Here is a 20,300-nt window from a genome sequence, read left to right on the forward strand (position 1 = left end):
CATTTACAATTTATTCAAACTTGTTTTATCTCCAAGAGTATGATCTCTCTTGCTTACTGTTTCATGTGAAGCTGAATAGAATGTGTATTCTTCTCAGGGGGACACCTGGTTGGTTCATTCGGTTAAATGTCACTCTTGATCTCTGCTCAGGTCATTATCCCAGGGTCATAGGATTGACACCCATGTGGGGCTCTGTGCTGAGCATGGAGCCTGCTTGGGATTCTCTCTCTCGCTCCCCCCCCTACTCAAAAGCTCTCTCTCTCTCTTTCTCTGTCTCTCTCTCCCAAAAAGAAAAAAAAAAAAAGGAATGTGTATTCTTCCCTTACTGGATGAGATGTAAGTTAAACTGATTGGTAGTGCTTTCCAACTCTTCTGTATACTTACTGAATTTGTATGTGTTTTCTGTCAGTTTTTGAGAAAAGAAAGTTGAAATATGAAATATCTCAATATAAATTTGTAGCTTTGCCTGTTTCTCCTTGCTGTTTGGTCTGTTTCTGTTTTAAGAATTTTGAAACTCCGTTATTAGGTCTGCTTGATGAGCTGACACCTTTATTATGATGAAAAGACCTTCATTATCCCTGGTGAAATATTTTGCTCTGAAATTTACTTTGTCTGTTGTTGCTATAGCCATGCCAGCTTTCTTGTTACCAGTATTACTGTGGTGTACCTTTTTGCATTGTTTGAATTTTATAAACTACTCTGTCTTGATATTTGAAGTGAGGTTCTCATAGGTGGCTGTGGTTGAATCTTGCTGTTTATCTAATTATAAATCTTTTATTTTGGGTCACATGCCAATTATATTTAATATGATTTTTTGATATAATGAGATTTAAATTTGCCACCTTGCTACTTGTTATTTGTTTTTCATTTTTCCTGTCTTTTCTCCCCCACTGGTCAGCTCTTTCTTCTTTTTTGCCTTTTTGTTTGACTAATTAATAATTTTAATGGCCCTATTTTATCTCCTTTGTTGTCTTGATAATGTAATTCTATACTGTACTATTACAAAAGTTGCATTATTGTTTTTACACACCTCTAAAACGTATCATAGTCTGCCTTCAGGCAATAGTTATGTCATTTCACATTTGGTATAAGAATGTTGCAATAGTATTTTTCCCTTTTGGCATTTGTGATATTGTTGTCATACATTTCATTGATATATAAATGCTGTAAATTCCTTGCTACATTCTTTTTTTTTTTAAATAATTTTCTTTTAAAATATTTAGATAATGGTGGGAAAAATGTTATATAGGCTCACAAAATTACCATTTCTTGGATGTTTACATTCTTTTATGTAATTATACATATTCATCTGATAAAATTTTCCAGTGCTTGGAGGGCTTCATTTAACATTTGTTACAGTGCAAGTCTGTTGCAAATGAATTATTTCAGTTTTTATGTGTCTGAATGAAAAAAATATTTATTTTATCTCATTTTTGAGAGATAGTTTGGGCATAGAATCCTAGGTTGACAGTACTAAAATGCTTGAAAGTATTTATTGAAATAATTTAGAGATATTGCATTGTCACTGATATGAAATCCGTCGTGCTTTGTTCTTCTCTGTGTAACGTGTCTTTTTCTCCTGGTGCTTTAAAAAAAAATTTTTTTTAATGTTTATTTATTTTTGAGAGAGAGAGAGAGACAGAGTGTGAGTGGGGAAGGGATACAGAGAAAGGGAGAGACAGAATCCGAAGCAGGATCCAGACTCTGAGCTGTCAACACAGAGCCTGACGGGGGGCTCAAACCCATGAACCGCGAGATCATGACCTGAGCTGAGGTCAGATGTTTAACCGACTGAATCACCCAGGTGCCCCTCTCCTAGTGTTTTTAAGACTTTCTCTACATCACTGTTACTGAGCAGTTAGATCATGATGCATTCTTTTGTAGTTTTCTTCATGTTTCTTGTGCTTAGTTTTTGTTAAGCTTTACATCTTTATTATTGTCAAATTTGGAGATTTTTAAGCCATTATTTCTTCAGATATGTTTTTTATCCTCTTTTTCCCTTCTTTGAAGACTCTAATTGCACCTATATTATGCCAGTTAATATTGTCCCACAGGTCAGTGATGCTGTGTTCATTTTTGTTTTTAAGTCTTTTAAAACATTTTTTTTTCTCAGTTTCATTTGGGATTATTTTTTAATGTTATTTTTCTAACCGAAGAATACAATGTTGACATACAATGTTATATTAGTTTCATGTATACAACACGGTAATTTGACAATTCTGTACATTACACGTTGTTCACCATGGTAAGTGCAGTTGCCATCTGTCACCGTACAATGTTATTACAGTGTTTTGATTATATTCCTTGTGTTTTATGTTTCATCTCCATGACTATTTTATAACTGATAGATTGTACCTCTTGATCCCCCTCACGTATTTCATTCATCCCCCCTCCCCACTTATTTCCCTCTGGCATCTTCCAGTTTGTACTCTGTATTTATGAATCTTTAAAAAAATTTTTGTTTAATGTTTGTTTATTTTGAGAGGGGGGTGCATACTGCACCAGTAGGGGAGGGGCAGAGAGAGAGGAGAGAAAGAATCCCAGGCAGGCTCAACGCTGTCGGCACAGAGCCCGATGTGGGGTTCAAATTCCTGAAACTGGGATTGTGACCTGAGCTGAGATCAAGAATTAGAGGCTTAACTGACTGAGGCACCAAGGCGCCCTTGTACTTATGAATGTTTTTAAAAATATGGAATACTTCACAAATTTGTGTCATCCTTGTGCAGGGGTTATGCTAATCTTCTGTCTGTTGTTCCAATTTTAGTGCATGTGCTGCCAGAGTGAGCAGTGAGATCGTTTATATTGCTGCATTTTCAAGTTCAGTGATATTTTCTTCTGCAATGTGTAATCTGCTATTAATCTTATCAAGTGTATATTTACTCTCAGATGTCGTAGTTTTATCTGATCTCATTAATCTCATTGTAGTTTAAAAAAATTTTTTTAAATGTTTATTTTTGAGAGAGGGAGAGAGAGAGAGAACACGAGCCGGGGAGGGACACAGAGAGGGAGACTCAGACTCTGAAGCAGGCTCCGAGCTCTGAGCTGTCAGTACAGAGCCCAACGTGGGCTCGAACTCATGAACTGCGAGATCAGAACCTGAGCTGAAGTCGGATGTTCAACTGACTGAGCCACCCAGGCACCCTAACTCATTGTAGTTTTAATCATAAATTCAGTATGATCTTTTTTATATCTTCAAGGTTTTACTTAGCATGTTCAATCTTATAGTTTTTTGAACACATGGAATGCAATTATAATACTCATTTTAATGTTCTTGTCTGCTCATTCCATCCTCTGTGTTAGCACTGAGTCTTTTGATTTATCGATTTTTCTTCTCATTGTATATAGTTATTTTTGCCCTTATTTAATGCCCGCTAATTTTTGATTGGATGCCAGACATGCGATGTTTCACCTTGTTGGGTGCTTGAAAATTTTATGTTTCTTATAGTCGAATTTTATGTTTCTTATAGTCGAATTTTGTTATGGAATGTGGTTATAAATCATTTGGATACAGTTTGATCCTTTCACATTTTGTTTTTGGTATTTATTAGTCAGTACCAGAGTAGCATTTAGCCTAGGGATAATTATTTTCTACTTCTGAGGCAAGACCATTCTAAATCTTCTACCCAATGCCCCCAGGAATTATGAGGGTTTGTAGTCTGGCTGTTGATAGCCAGTATTATTCTCAGTCCTTTCTGAGTGTCTATTCTTTTCTCTCTAATCTCTCTGTTGACTTCCCTCTCCTCCCCCACTGTCATCTGGTAGTCTCATTCCATGCATACTCTGCTTAATACTGAATGGAATCTTCATGCAATTCTCTGGAGTTTTCTCGTGCTTATCTCTTCTCTTTTGATACTCTGCCCTGTGAAATTTTGTGTCGGTTTTCCTGGTCTATCAGACGTGTCTCCTCATCTCAGGGAATGTACTGGGCTCACCCCCAGGTTCCCTTGCCTGTGCTTCAGCCTGAAAAGTCTCTCAAGGAAATCAATTGGGACAATCACAGACAGAATCTTGTTTCTCATGTCGTCTTCATAGCCCAGTGTCCAATGTCTTTAAAACCTTTGTTTCAAATATTTTCTTCAGGTTCCTATGTTTTTAGTTGATACTGTAAATTCAGGGTTTTTTTTAATTCATTTTGGGCAGAATTGGAAGTCACAGATTCACTGAAAAAAGCAGGCATCAAGTTGTTTTATAGATTTTGATTTCATACAGATTGTCTGTTAGTAGAACAGAAGTTATGTGTTGTAGCTAGTAAAATAATTTATAAGTCTAACCAGAAATTGTTCACTAAGGAAGAGATCTATATGACAAATAGCATAAAAGAGTTAGATAGTTTGTTGTGGTTCTTATTGATTATTTCATCTTGTGAGTATCTGCATCTATATTTATATTATATCTCTACTTTAGCCATGATTTTTGAAATGAAAATTTTGATGTGAACAAAATACTTTTGTACATTGAAACCTATATAACTTCCAGAAGCACAGATTTGTTATTTCTTTGTACAGAAAAAGCTGCAAAATCAGCAAGCCTGTTAGATATGGTTTTCCTATAATTAGTGATAACACCTGACTTAATTCAAAACTTCACTCTAACATAGTAACATTGTGAAAGCACAAAGAACTGAGTTGATTTTTGCAGTATGTAACAAATATTTTTGGGTTGAAAATTAGAACATATCATGGGCATGGTAATTAACACTATAAATTGTAGCGAGTCCTTATGCTCAAGACATAGACATTTTAGGGACACCTGGGTGGGTCAGTCAGTTAAGCATCCCACTTGTGATTTCAGCACAGGTCTTGATTTCACTATTTCACTGTTTCTAGGATTGAGCCCTGTGTGTTGGGCTCTATGCTGATAGCACTTGGGATTCTCTCTCCCTCTCTCTGCCCCTTCCCTGTTTGCACTCTCTCCCCTTCTCTCTCTCTCAAAAATAAATAAGCATTAAAAAAAAAAAAAAGACAGACATTTTAGCACCTTTGCCTGTGAATTTACTGTTAAACCTCACAGTCATAATTTATCCATGTTGTGGTCAGGAAAGCCACTATTGGAGAAATGGACTTGGTCATTGTCATCTTAGGGCAGGTACATCCTTGCCTTAAGTTTACACTGAAGATTGAAGACTTGGGCTTTTAGTTTTGTATTAAATCCCATCTCTGTAGGTTTAATGATTTTCTGAAAGAGTATTCAAAATTTGTTATTCAAAAACATATGAAATGTATCCAAGCAGTTCATCTTTTTTTTTTTTTTTTTAACATTTATTTATTATTCAGAGACAGAGAGAGACAGACGGTTAGCAGGGGAGGGGCAGAGAGAGAGGGAGACACAGAATCTGGAGCAGGCTCCAGGCTCTGAGCTGTCAGCACAGAGCCCGACGCAGGGCTTGAACTCACAAACCGAGAGATTGTGACCTGAGCCAAAGTCGGACGCTTAACTGACTGAGCCACCCAGGCACCCCTAGCAGTTCATCATTTGTAACACATGTATATTACAGTGAAGGATGCCAGTAGTTGGAGAAATTGTGGGCATGGGGAAAGGAGGTATATGGGAAACTTTGTACTTTCCTCTCAGTGTTGCTGTGAACTTAAAAATTACCTAGTGAATAAAGTTTATTAATTAAAAAAGACATAATTGATGTATTCCTAATAAAACTATCATTGGGAAGATCATTTTACAACAAAGAGTTTTGCCCCCTTTCTCATGCTGCCAGTAATCAGAAATGAAAGCGATAACCTACAATACATATGCAAAATTTAGAAGTTGAAGTATGAGTCCCCCAAATGTTCCCTGATGTCCATGCTTATAAAAATGAACCACATTATTCAATTAGACTGGTTCAATTTACAGTATTGGGGAGAAAGGAACATGTGAATTGAAGTTGTTGAATTACAGTGAAATTTGATGCTGAAACTGAATTTAAGCATTTTATAAATTTTTAAGAGATGTTACCTAAATATTAAGACCATTGTGCAAATAATATATTCAAGTTTTGAAGTGTATGTGTAAACAGACATAGTTTTTTGTTATGAAACTGAGTGAAGTTAAATATCGTGCCATTTAAAGGATTTAAGAATAAGTTGTGTGCTGTGTATCACATTGTGAAATACAAAACTAGCTGTCACCATGTTAGCCCACAAAAATTACAGATTTTGTTTTTCAGATACATAGGCAACAATACCCAATAACCAAAAATAATTGATTAACAATTTTTAAACTTTCTAACATTTTGTTTTTAAATGTTATATTTTTATTTTTGATAGAGGAAGAGAGAGAGAGAGAGAGAGAGGGAGAGAGAGAGAATGAATGAATGAATGAATGAATGAGGGGCAAAGAGAGAGGGAGGGAGAGAATCCCAAGCAGGCTCTGCACTGTCAGCTCAGAGCCTGACGTGGAGCTTGAACTCCCGAACCTTGAGATCATGACAGGAATCAAGTTGGATGCTCAACTGACTGAGCCACCCAGGGACCTACCCCCTAACATTTAGTTTTTAAAATTTAGATTTGACAATATAATCTAAGGTTGTATATATATCGTATATTATTTCATGTGCTAAAGCCGTATTTTCAGCGGTGTCATAGAGTCAGTTTATGCTGTCTCTTGAGGATCAATTTTTAAATATTCAGGATTTTTAAAAATTGTAGTAAGAATACTTAAAATGAGATCTACCCTCTTAACATATTTTTCAAGTGTACAATATAGTATTATTGTTATGAGCATAATGTTGTACAGCAGATCTCTGGAACTTACTCATCTTGCATAACTGAAACTTTATACCTGTTGACCAGGATAGCTCTCCATTTCCACCTTCTTTCAGTCCCTGGAAACCAGCATTTTACTCTCTCTTTCTATGAGTTTGACTTTTTAGATACCTTATGTAAGTTGCCTCATGTAGTAATTGTCCTCTACTGACTTATGTCACTTAGCATGATGTCTTGACCTAGTTGTTAACCATTAGTAGCTTGAAGGAGCCAATGGTAGGAATATTTATAGCACATAAAATGGAAAACACCAGAAATCAGGTTTTTGTTTTGTTTTGTTTTGTTTTGTTTTGTTTTGTTTCCAGAGAGCTAGTTTACCAATACATTTCTAAATACTTGACTGAAAGTACTTCTGATGGTTGTTTTTGATTTTTTTTTACACCTCACCAGAGTCTTTCATTTATATTACTCTGTCAGGTTCCTGTAGGCATTTGGGGTTCTGATCTTCGACTAGAGGAAAACACAGATATTTCACCAGGCAGGTCAGAGAGAGCTGGGAGCAGTGCTCCCAGCTGATTGATGACCATGGACATTTGCTTCAGTTTGGGCTTTTCCCACCTGGAAATCCACCAGGGCATTTGTGCCACAGAGTCAGGGCAGGCTCCAAATCTATACCTGCCATTTCAGGAGAGTAGGATAGTCCAGGAGAGTATGAATTTTAAGGCAGTGATGAACCAGCAGCCATCGAAGAAAGACCCTGACATATAGAGACTCTGGAAGCAGGCAGATTCAGCTTCCTAAGGGGAAAAGGATAGTGAAGGCTGAGTTTGCTGAGGAGCAGTATTCATTCATTCTCTGCTGGACACAACCTCAGTGCTTATTTTTGGACACACATGCATCTGTCTTTGGGCACACATGCACCTTTAGGACCTGATCGATTTTATGCAGAACATCTGTTATTCTTCCCAGATGGAGGTTGAAGATACATGGCTCGCCACACTCAGAAGAAAAAAAAAATCTCTCATAAAAACTCAAAAGAAATGCATCAACTTCCATGGCTGGTGCTGAGATAGATCTGTGAAGAGAAGAAACCTCCCAGACAGTGATTGTAGGGGAAGGTTTAGGGCAGGAGGACACCTGGATCATAGGTTTCTGGACTCCACGGGCAGAGGAGGTCACAGTAGCAGCAGTCTGTTCCAGAGGTGTTGTTCTAGGGTAATTAATTATTCTGGTGGAGAGTTTGTATTCCCTTAGAATAGAAAGAAACCATGTGGTGGATCACCAAAGCATGGTTTACTATGAAGCCAGAGAAGTGTAAGCTTACACTGGAGATGCTGTAGGAGTGATTCAGATGTTCATATGGTTTTGTGGAGTTTGAAATAGTTGGATGTTTTAAGTGCATTTGACTGAGATCACTGCCCCTTTCTAGTAAAACTTCTCTTCCACCATACTTCCTGTTCTCGCAGGTGGTGACCATAGACATTTATGGGGCCCTTCTAAGGGCACATTGTGTTGGAGATATTTGAACTGCAATTTGAAAAGGCATTTAGAATATTTCCATATAACAGAAAACAATTTCACTTGGTTATTAATAATCCCCAGGGTTATTTATTAAGCCAAAATGTATTTTGAATTATTTGTCCAATGGTCTTTAATAAAGTTAACACTCAGTAATATTTTTTATCAGGAAAACTCAGAAATAAAATAATATGTTTGAAAATATTATCTAAGTAGCAAAATAACTCCCAGGTAAATACCTGGATGTCTTGATTGAGTGTTTAGACACAGGGCTTCCTGATCTTGTGAGAGGGCTGAGCGTTGATAGGGGGGCCAAATTTCTCTGTGTAAAATACTTGAGATTATGGAGGTAAGAGATGCATATTTCAAGTCTGGTTTGGTTTTGTTAATTGAGGAAGACAGGAGAAAAGACAATGTGTTGTAATTGAATATATGAGGAGAACTTTTATAAAGGCTGGCAATTTGGAAGCTGTAAAGGAAAAGATAGATATATGTGACTGCACACATTGCATGTATATTTTTTTGCATGCCAAAGATATCATAAACAATGTGAAAACCTAAGGAATATATTGGGAAATACCCTATCATAATATGAGAGGTGAATGGACAATATCAATAAAGTGCAAAATATAAAAGGGTGGAAACTAAAAGATAAATAATCCCATGAAAAAAATGAACAAAATATTTTTAAAAAATCCAGTTTATGGTGAAGACCATGGCTGGTAAACTTCCACTCAGTCTCACTGTGTTTGGAAAAATGAAAATGTAAGTAACAGTGAGCATTCATTTCACCTCCATGAGATTGGCAGGTAGTTAAATTAGTGATAATTCCTTTTGCTGGCATGGATGCTGGAGAAAAGTGTATACTCGTGTAATTTTAGTAGAAATATGAGTTATTACATCCTTTTAAGTGAGCAATTTAGTGAGATCTAGAAAATTTAAATATACACATAAACTTTGACCCAGCATTAAAGCTCTTGTGACTCTATTCTAAATAAATTAGAATATTAGGGACTTGTCCATATGTGTGCAACTGCTACGCAGTTGGCAATGACAACAAATTGAAAATGAAATTAATGTCACCTAAGGAGGAGAATGATTGAATAAACTGTGGTACATTTATTGCACAGAATGTTATGCATTTGTTATAAGGAGTGGGTTAGAGCTTTATCCACTGACCAGCATAAATTTCCATGATGTATTGTTATCTAAGGAACGGAAATTGCAGAAGTGTATATAAAACATGATCACATTAAAAATAAAGTGTCAAAGAGCCCTTTGATTTTATTTTCTATGCATATAATAATATGGAAATAAACACGTAGGGTTATTTGTGTTGGTTATTTGATATGTGTTGTTCAGGCAAAGGAAAGAAGGGAGAGGCCAAAATAAGACTATAAGAAACAGGAAGTTCCCAGATTAAATAAAGGACATGATATAGGATTCAATTCATACAAAAGTTATACCTATATATGTGTAAAAATGTGTGTACATGTGAGAAAGGGGAGATGTTTTAAAATGTGGTCACTATGGAGTGCCTGGGTGGCTCAGTCATTTGGGTGTCTGACTCTTGATCTCAACTCAGGTCATGATCCCATTTGTGGGACTGAGCCCCACATAGTGCTCAACGCCCTGTGTTCTCTCTCTCTCCCTCTTTCTCTGCCTCTCTCCTACTTACTCTCTCCCAAAACAAATAAATAAAAATAAATAAAAAATAAAACATGGTCATTATTATGGCTTAAATTTAACTTCCCCAAATTCACAGGGGAAGCCCTAACTCCCGTGTGACTGTGTTTGGTAATAGAGTCTTTAAGGAGGTGAGTAAGGTTAAATGAGCTCACAAGTGTCGGGCCCTGATCCAAGAAGAGAAGATGGTATCAGGGGTTTGTGTGCACAGAGAAAGGGCCATGTGAAGCCCCAACAAGGGGGTAGCCATCTGCAAGGCTCAGAGGCCTCGGAAGAAACCTAACCTACCAATATCTTGATCTCGGAATTCAGCTTCCAGAACCCTGAGAAACGAATTTCTGCTGTTCAAGTCACCTGGTCTGTACGGTGTTGTTATGGCAGGCCCTCGCAAACTCCTAGTACTGCCATCAAATTGTTTAATGTGAATTACCTCATCATTTCAGGTGACTTTGTCCTTTTTTCCTCTGATGTGTCTATCCTATGTGATTTTCTTTTCCACAGTGAGAAAAAATTACTTCTAGAGCTATTATTTTTTTTTAATTTTTTAATGTTTATTTATTTTTGACAGAGACAGAGTGTGAGTTGGGGAGGGGCAGAGAGAGGGAGACCCAGAATTCCAAGCAGGTTCCAGGCTCTGAGCTGTCAGCACAGAGCTCAAAGCAGGGCTTGAATTCACGACTGTGAGATCATGACCTGAGCTGAAGTCGGACGCTTAACCATTTGAGCCACCCAGGCAATCCTAGAGCTATTATTTTTAAAATGAGATTTTTGAAATAAATAATTTTAAAAAATGAGATAAGAAGGAATAGAAGGTAGTAGGCACTGGAATCAAAAAGGTCCATGCCACCTGACCAAATTCAGCAAAATGGAAAACTAAAGTTATGTCTCATATAGTGTTGGAAAGGGGCAGAAGCACCCCATGAGAGCCTAGGAAGAAAGTTTATAGACAGTGAGGAGATAATAGCTGCTCAGAGGAAAACAGAGATGCAGAATCAGATAGCCCTGGAGGAAATTAAAAGAACTTTTAGCTTTTGTGAACTGGTGGTACCTTATGACTGTTTTCAAACTTCCATGAAATTTCACATATCTTTCTAAGATACTTCTTTTTCTGATAACTTGAGTTGAATATCTGCCTTGGGACCCAATGTCTACTAGAAAAATATACAAGATTTGCTCTGTCTTGTTACAGAGAAATCTGATTGCCATTGCTTACAAAGTTTTATCCCCATTGTTGCCTGACACCCCATCAAAGACCAAGGGCTCCAGGATCTGTGAAATTCTCCCATTTACAGAATGTACTTCCTCTCCACCATTGCTGTGAAGCTATCATTATAACCTATTTGGTCTTGAGCTTGTGGTAAGATGAAAGGGGAGAGACAACCACCCAATTGAAAGATAAACTGAAGGCAATCGTTATTTGAAAAAAAAAAATGTGTTGGGGCGCCTGGGTGGCGCAGTCAGTTAAGCGTCCGACTTCAGCCAGGTCACGATCTCGCGGTCCGTGAGTTCGAGCCCGGCGTCAGGCTCTGGGCTGATGGCTCGGAGCCTGGAGCCTGTTTCTGATTCTGTGTCTCCCTCTCTCTCTGCCCCTCCCCTGTTCATGCTCTGTCTCTCTCTGTCCCAAAAATAAATAAACGTTGAAAAAAAAAATTAAAAAAAAAAAAGAAAGAAAAAAAATGTGGTTGAAGAAAAGATTTCACAACTGAGGTATTTTGCCACATTTGCAGAATAAAAGCTACAGTCAGCACTGTCACTGTTGCCTTGATGAACTACAGTGAGATCAGCATTTGACTTCAGGTTTTGTTGAATTCGTCAAGGGCTTGATGTCATTGTTACCTAGTTTGTTTCTTAAGGAAGCTCCTGTTTTCTGCTTCATTACCTCTGATTTATCTTTCAGGGTCTCCTTGGACTAAAACACCTTTGCTAAGATTCTCTCCCTGCCCAAGAGCCTAAAATGGCTCACAGTCTTTGGTGCCCTTTGATGGGTTTGCCAGTTTGATGGGTTTGTCCTTTTGTGCTTAGTTTATCCATTAGTTCTTCATCAACTGCTGATGAAATTGGGCCACACTTTGCTACTCTCTTCACATAGCTTTAGCATTTTACCGTTACACATTTCATGTGCTGTTTACTCTATAGGAGTCTCTTCCCTTACATGTTTCACTTGTGTGAATTCTTCCCTGCTTTGTGGTCAACTATTTTCTGATCCATCTCGTGATTAAGCCAACACCTACTTTTGACTTTCTCACATACTCAGAATTTATTTCACACAGTTTAGTTGGACATTTGGTTGTAAAAGTAAGAGAGCCTGTTCAGAATGCTGTTGTGGGGAAACAAACCAAAAAAACTCCATGCAGGGATGAAAACCTATAGATGGGCTACTCATTGCTCTCAAAACCACAGCTTGTGATATACTCAAGTAGTCAAATGAATGCTACTGAAGTTCCCTGATTTTTTTGCCAGAGGGAAGGGAGGTGATGGTATTCTGACTACAAACAGCTATAAACACTAGATCCTTAAAATGGTTCTGTTATCATACACACTCTTGAAGAAGACTGTGTCCTCAGGGTCAAATTGTGTTGACTGCACGTTGAGTAGGAGTTCCAAAGTACTTAAAAATTTCTCTGTTCTTTGAAAGCCTTAGGTGTGATTAGCTCCCTTCCTGAAACCAAACTCTTCAATATAAAATCTAAAAAACAGGGAAGGATTTCCATCCTCATAAAACTTAAATAACAACCCAAACTTACCGTTTTTGATAAAATTTGGCTGAATATAGAAGCATAGCTCCAGTTGAGAAAGGAGGGTGAAATCTGATTGTAAGGCTTATTTTTTTCATTTACATGTATATTTCTCTAAGTACACCTTACTGTATCCTAAAGGGAAGAGACGGAAATAAACTGAAAATAACAATATGTTAGACAATTTGGAGATACAAGCAAAGACAAATGAACAAAAAGTAAATAATCCTATGTGTCTGAACTTGTTAACTGCGGGACTTGCCTGTGAGTTATGGGATCACACACTGACCTGACTTTTTGCCAAGGAGAGGGGAGAACAGATTGGGGCATACATCTTTGTAAGCCATATGGGACTGTACACCCCAAAGCAGATGCTTGTTTTCCCATAACCTAGTATCAAAATGGGGCCCAACATGTGGGAGACCCTCAATAAATGCCAATTTATTGAATGCCAGTAAACTGAATTCTTATTGTAGGCCTAACATGAGATATGTGCAAGCATATACATGATTGATACTAAACTGCTGTGATTTGATAAGGCTGCATAGATTGTTTATGGCTTTTGTTCCTTCATTTTCTCATTGGTTCATTCTGATTGGGCAGCCAATAGGTTGTACTCCATTAATTTTTTTTTTTTTTTTTTTTTACTATCACCCCCATGCACAAACACTACTCACATACCATACCTCCACTTTTCAGATAACTTACCGTAACACACAGTCTTCTACCTTAAGAACAATACTGCCAGCCCACACCATGCACTACACACAGAGCATCTCTATATGATACCCCCAGCCAAACATGAGCACCCAGTGAAACCCTAATATAAAACTCTGTTTAACATATTCACCATTTACAAAGATTACAGACTATAGAGTCCATCCAGTAAACAAGATCATTCGGCTTAAGTAGTTATTGAGTATTTACTATAAATCACATATGCATAACATACATATATTATTTAGAAAAAAACCCAAAAAACATTTTTGTCCTCTGTGCTTGCTGGTGTGTGTGCTTGTGTGTGTGTGTGTGTGTGTGTGTGTGTGTGTGTGTGTGTGTTTAGTGTGGTTGGGGAAGCAGCTGGGAGACAGATGCAGATTTGAGGAATTACTGACTGCCTCTTTAGAAAACATGCAACTTGAGTCCATTGCTACTAATGTCCAAGGATCAACACTGCAAATACGGATTCTTGTTGTATTAGGAAATAGTAATGAAGCCATTTCTGAAATATGTCTGAATGAAAGGAGCACTATCTTTCGTGGTTCTGATATAGAATGTGACTTATGGCTATGATCATAAATTCTGTAGAATTAGTCAAAGGAATCCAATGTTCTTCATGAACTTGAAATCATGTTTTTCTGGATTGTCTTTGCTCAAGAGTCTAAAATGGCTCCTTCTCCTTGTTTCTGTTTAATGGCTAATGACCCCTAATGGTACCCTTTAATACATTAATATAGAAGTAGATATATATGCACTTGCCAAAGCCCTCTTTGAAGTACAAAATTTGGCTTTGTTTTGAAGAACAGTTACTGAAATTATTGCAGAGATCTATGAGTTTTTTCAAGGCCACATAGAAACTTCTTTGACTATAGTAAACCACATCTACCCCAGGGTGGATATGGCACTCAATGTATTTTACTCTCATTCTTCTAGAGATACAAACTGTTTTAGAGACAACATCAGAAACTAATACTTAGATAACACTACTGTAAGTACTTTAGATTTATTAACTAGTTTTTTAAATGTTTTTATTTATTTTGAGAAAAAGAGAGACAGAGTGCAAGCAGGGGAGAGCAGAGAGAGGGAGACACTGAATCTGAAGCAGGCTCCAGGCTCGGACAGTCAGCACAGAGACTGATGCAGGGCTCGAACTCGTGAATCTCAAGATCACGATCTGAGCTGAAGTTGGACGCTTAACTGGCTGAGCCCCCCAGGTGTCCCTGATATATTAACTAATTTAATCCCACAAATAATCCAAATCATTTGTCCCCCAGTTGATTCAGGAAGTAAGTACTGTTTTACAGGGGACAAGATTAAAGCTCACAGAAGTTAAACAAATTGATCAGAGAGACACAAGTAATAAGCCCTGAGTCATGACATAAACCACAGGTTGTAGAGTCTGTGATCTTAACCCAAAAATGTATGTCCTGAGTCAGTATAATTATGAAAGTTGTGCTGGAATATTGGGAATCAGATGCTTTCTCATTTTGTGGGCTTCGTGTGTCGCTGGGATGTAGACCTAGAGATGCTAGGAGCCACTTTGCCATTTCTTTGAGAGGCTGTTGAGACTAGTAACAGAGACATAGACACAGGAGATAGATTCCACCACGTTATTTGAAGCTGATATCCCCTTGGAATTTTCAGTTGCATGAGTCATTAAGCCTTTTTTTTTTTTTAACCTTAAATTATTTAAGCCAGTTTAAATTGGATTCCTGTCTGTCACATATAGTTGGGAGTCCTAATCAATAGATGCGTGCTTAAATTTGGTCCTAATAATGGGGTATTGAGATTTGAGGGGGTATTGAGGGGCAGGAATGAAAAATAAAAAAATGTGAAAAAGAAAAATTAAAAGAAAAAATGTGTAGTAAACCTGTTCAAGGCCACATTATGAAAGTAGCTGTACCCACTCCAGACACAGAAGAGTCTGGGCTGTAATTGTCTAGTGGGGTTCATTTAGTTTGGGTTTCAAACTGTAATGATATATGAAGTGGTTCTTTATTTTTTAAGTTAGAAAAAGAAGAAATTCTAATAAATAAGTCTATTACTGTGCTAATAAGTAACAGGGGGAACTTTAGTCCTGAAAAGAGGGAACAGTTCTATGTCTTGAGTGTTGAATGTCCCAAACATTATTCTAAATGCTTTCATGTATTTTATTATTTAAGTGTCCCAACACAGTGGAGAGGAAGATACTTTCCATGTGTGGAGATAGAGGTTTGGGATGTTAATGGATCCATAGTGAAGGTGAAGGTGTTCTACTTGTAGCTGACACTTGGTCAGAAAACCAAATGACTTATCCCTGATTACCTCAGTCCTTTCTGCTTCTACATGAAAGTCTAATACAGCTTGATACCCAGTCCCTGCAGCAGCCAGGAGTGGGCGTATGACACTTGATGCCAATGAAACTTCAGCAGAACTCTCTTTGGGAGTTCTGAAAATTACTGAGAGGAACATACGCATCTGATGCCTTCCCATTCCCTCTTATATTTTGTAGTGAACATGGGCTCAATTCCTGGGACTTAGCAGCTACTTTACAACTATGATGGGAGAAGCAAATTCTTGAAAGGATGGTAGGATATAAAGATAGAAGGTCTCTCTCTAGACACCTCTCTCTAGAGACCTTCTCTCTATATCCTACCATCTGTAGAAGGTCTCTCTATCTTTATATCTTACCATCAAAGATTGCCTACCTCCATATTTTTTTGTAGGCTAGATGATTAAATCTTTTTATTGATTATCCCATTATCACTTGCAGCCCACCATTAATTTATGAGTATTTTCTTATTTCCCACCAAATGTACTTCTAATGTATAGACCCTAGGTAGACCCATGGCTAAAGCCCATGCTGTTTTTCTTATAATACAGTATTTTTTCACCAATGCTTTCTTGCTTCTTCTTCAATGCATATGGATACAGTTCACCAGTATCTTACTTGAAGATGATTATATATAAAATAAATCTGAGTTTAGTATATATGTGCTTTATATCTATATATACAATATATAATATTATATTTTTGAGCACATAAAACCTATGCTAGCTAAGTTTGAATTACCTTATCATTTCTTCGAACTGTTGCACTTAATTTCTCCCTTTGACTCTCTTCTTCCTCTTTCCCAGTCTTGTCTTCCCACTTGTAACATATAGAAGTATGCAGTCAGGCCCAAAGACTACTGGCTTCAGTGTTTTAAGATTGATGCTACTTTTCTGTTGGTTCAGTTGAAAAAGAGTGTGATAATAAGATTATTTTGTGCCAATATGGAGTTTCTGTATAAAAAAAACCTTTTAACAAGATCCAAAAGTATCTATGAAATGAAAGACTAATGACAGGACCCAAAGCCTGTGACCTCCTAGCTCTTGTTACACTTATTTCACACTTTTAAAGAAGCAGTTCATTTATTCTTCAAACACCTTAAGGCTTTGAGCAGTAAATAAAGAAAGCACAACAGATTTTTACTCAAAGATTGCAAATCCCTCATGTATTTCTTTACATGTTCCTTCTTTATTTCAATTTTTAAAAGCTCGACAGTAACTTAGAATCATCTCTTTTTGAAAGTATCAATTATGCAATAGTTAGAAGCAGCTTGTCATGCTTTAATAAATGAATTAACTGATTCATGCATTCAGTCATTATTTTGGGGCTCCCAACCTGATGGTTGAACTGCACATATTTGTAAGAACTGATAGTCTGCATGTCTCAGGCAAGCGGAAGACCATGCCAAGTAGTCAGGACACAACATGGGACAAATGAGAAGGCAGTAGAAAGGATCAACAAGCAGTGAGTACTCCAAACCAACTTACAGGGATCTGGATTTGGTAAGTAAGGGATGTAAATGTAAAATTTTATCTTCTCGCTACTGGGAAATACAGACATCTGGGAGAGCGAACTCTGGCGAGAATTCTCACCCTTACCAGCTTTTTCAAGTTTTTTTCTAGGATCCTGTCTGCAGCCTCTGGAGTGAGTGGGGTTTAAAGTAGACAGTGTAACCCTTGTATCTACCAAAATTTGGCCAGACTTTTCATTAAATGTTTTTAAGGTATTGTGACTTTTAAAAAAATGGTTATTTATTTTGAGAGAGAGAGAGATTGATTGACTGGGGCAGAGGCAGAGAGAGAGAGGGAGAAACAGAATCTGAAGCAGGCTCTAGGCTCTGAGCTGTCAGCCCTGATGTGGGGCTTGAACTCACAAGCTATGAGATCATGACCTGAGCTGAAGTCAGATGCTCAACTGACTAGCCACCCAGGTGCCCCTGTGACTTTTTTTTTTTTTTTTTTTTTTTTAAAGTAAGCTCTATACCTAATGTGGGTCTTGAACTCAGCCATCCCAAGATCAAGAGTCACATGCTCTATGAACTGAGCCAACCAGGTGCCTTGACATTTTATTAACTTTTGATTTTAGTTTCCCCCCTGGCTCTTTAAGGGAATAACTGGTATCACTTTACTGGAGAATACACTGGAGTCCCATCAACCCTGGGAGGGGCCTGTATGGGGACCCTTCTTTGATGGTAGCTATGGGACCATCCAAATTGGTGTCAGAAGATATGCACAAAACCTTTGAGGACAATCTTTTTTCTAGTGTCCCAGTTGATTACAAATGAGACACTGATTTCTGGGCCAGTGTTTTGATTATGGACGTGTAGGAGGTTACAGCAAGGAGATACCCAGGTGTTTGAGTTTACTGGCCTTGGAGCTATTGCAGTGATAAGACCACTAATGTGGTGGACTTTTGTTTATGATCCTGTGGTCTCTTCAGAGTGGAAAGGCCATTCTGACAGAGGATTAGTAGAGTCTGAATTCTCAGGCACAGGAGGATAGAGGGGAGTAGTAGGAGTCACGTCAGTCTACAGTCTTGTTTGAGGTACCTCTTGTGTCTTTACTTTTTCATTAACTTTTTGCAATCTTTCAGTTAAGCTGAAACAATTATGCGGTTTTGGAATTTTGAAGCCTTTTTGTAGCTTCTGCACACCAGTTAAAATAGGTACCCCATTTTCTTTGTTTGATTTGGGAACACTTGCTTTCGGGTGCACTTTTTTTTTTTAACATTTTTTTAGTGTTAATTATTTTTGAGAGAGCGAGAGAGACAGAACACAGCTAGGAGAGGAGCAGAGAGAGAGGGAGGCACAGAATCTAAAGGAGGCTCTAGCCTCTGAGCTGTCAGCACAGAGCCTGACGTGGGGCTCGAACTTGATAACTGCGAGATCATGACCTGAGCGGAAGTCGGACGCTTTATCAACTGAGCCACCCAGGCGCCCCTCAGGTGCACTTCTTAAATGAACAATCTTGTCGAATTGGAAAATTCCTCATAATGGCCTTTGTAGTACTAGGTTGTCTTATTAAGATTTTGCCATTTTTGTAGACATCTAGAGCTTCTGGGACCACAGTTCTTAGACACAAAGTAAGCGTTTGAGCCGGAAGGTGACGTGCCCATTTCTTTGAAACTGGAAGATCACGGTTGTTTAGCTAGGCCTTGGATCTCTTGAAGCCAAATAGATACTAAACAGGGGTGTGAATTGGGGGTTTTGTGGTGTGTTACAGTGTATCTTGTTGCACAGAAGTTTTCTTGAGGTTGGTGGGTGACCTAATGTCAATCTAACCCCTTCCATGACTGACTTACCCTTGCCCTGAGGTCTTAGAGTTAGGTGATGAGCTCTCTGACGACTTCTAAGTGCTTAACCCATGCCCACCAATTTTGTGGCTTTGGTTTCTGAGGTTCCTGTTAGCCACAGCTCAGTTATTTCTTTCATGAGGACATTACAGTGGTAGATGCCCTAATGGCTTTTAATAGTCCAACTTGTGCCTACCTAGGTTTGTAGTGCCATTGATAAAAATTTTCCGAATTTCTTGTCTTATTTCCCAAGTTCCCCCAGCACTTTGTGCTGTGGACTTACCTGGAGACTTTGTGAGTTTACTAATGGCTGCTCCCTCTTGTGAACTGACACTGTAGCTACCCTGGAACCTTTCCAGGGTCTCACAACCTTTCCAGGAACTAGATGTTTATATATTTAATATAAATTTATATATAATATGTCTTTTCATATGCTTATTTTAATAACATTTAATATATATCTGTTTTGTATGTTATATGTATTTATATATTATTTAGATATTTATACATTTATTATGCATTTGTACTATATATTTATGTAAATATGTAAATTGGAAAGACACATATTTTTATATATTTGAATACTTATAATTAAACCATATTAATATGAATATATAAATAATACATATGTAAATAAATTGATATATTTAAATATAAAGTTTACTTGGATTGGAGAGCTACATGCAAGAGAGCAGAGCTCACATTCCCGTGTGACTTACTCATGGCCCTTGGTATCAAGTAGAGAAATCGTGAACTCACACCATTCAGCTGGCACCTCACCTGTGTGGCTTTTTGTCCCATAGACTGTTAGTAGTCAAGTTCAGATCCCATCCTTCATTGCCACAAACTGTTAAAACAAAATGATTAAAGAAGATGATTGATGCGATACAAAACATACTTTAGTTAACACTTCAGGAAGGAGATGGCCTCTCAAAGAACTGCAGAACAGGTCAGAAGATGGGAAGATTTCATAGGGCAAAGAGTAAAGAACAAGGAGGACACAAATAGAAGGTGTCTGATTGGCTGGGGCCCTGGTGAGAAGGCCCAGAGCTTCTTGGCTTGGTGTTTGGAGGCATTGGCTGACTGGATGTTCTGCATTTCTGGTCAAACGGCGAGTTTACGGGGACACTCAAGTTACCTGAGGTTTGGTTTGCTGCAGTGACACCCTGGTTGGCAGGGTCTCCATTTAGAAAATTATTTCAACACTACTTATATTTGATTTTCATCAGTTTGATTATGATATGTCTAGGTGTTTCTCTGTATTTTCCTTTTTACATTTACATCATTGTGTTTTCATGAAGTTGTGAAAATTATTGTTCTCTTTTTCTTCTAGTACTTTTC

The 20,300-nt window shown here is 37.8% G+C and overlaps 1 non-coding gene across 1 annotated transcript; it reads right to left on the reverse strand.

Annotated features, from left to right (window-relative positions):
- Positions 1 to 2,683: 2,683 nt before the first annotated feature.
- On the reverse strand, positions 2,684 to 2,788 carry LOC113604592 (U6 spliceosomal RNA). The gene has a single exon (XR_003426568.1). It is a non-coding gene; the product is annotated as a U6 spliceosomal RNA (small nuclear RNA).
- Between the last annotated feature and the right edge of the window lie 17,512 nt (positions 2,789 to 20,300).

Source organism: Acinonyx jubatus, chromosome A1, assembly GCF_027475565.1.
Source record: "Acinonyx jubatus isolate Ajub_Pintada_27869175 chromosome A1, VMU_Ajub_asm_v1.0, whole genome shotgun sequence".
Lineage (NCBI taxonomy): Eukaryota > Metazoa > Chordata > Mammalia > Carnivora > Felidae > Acinonyx > Acinonyx jubatus.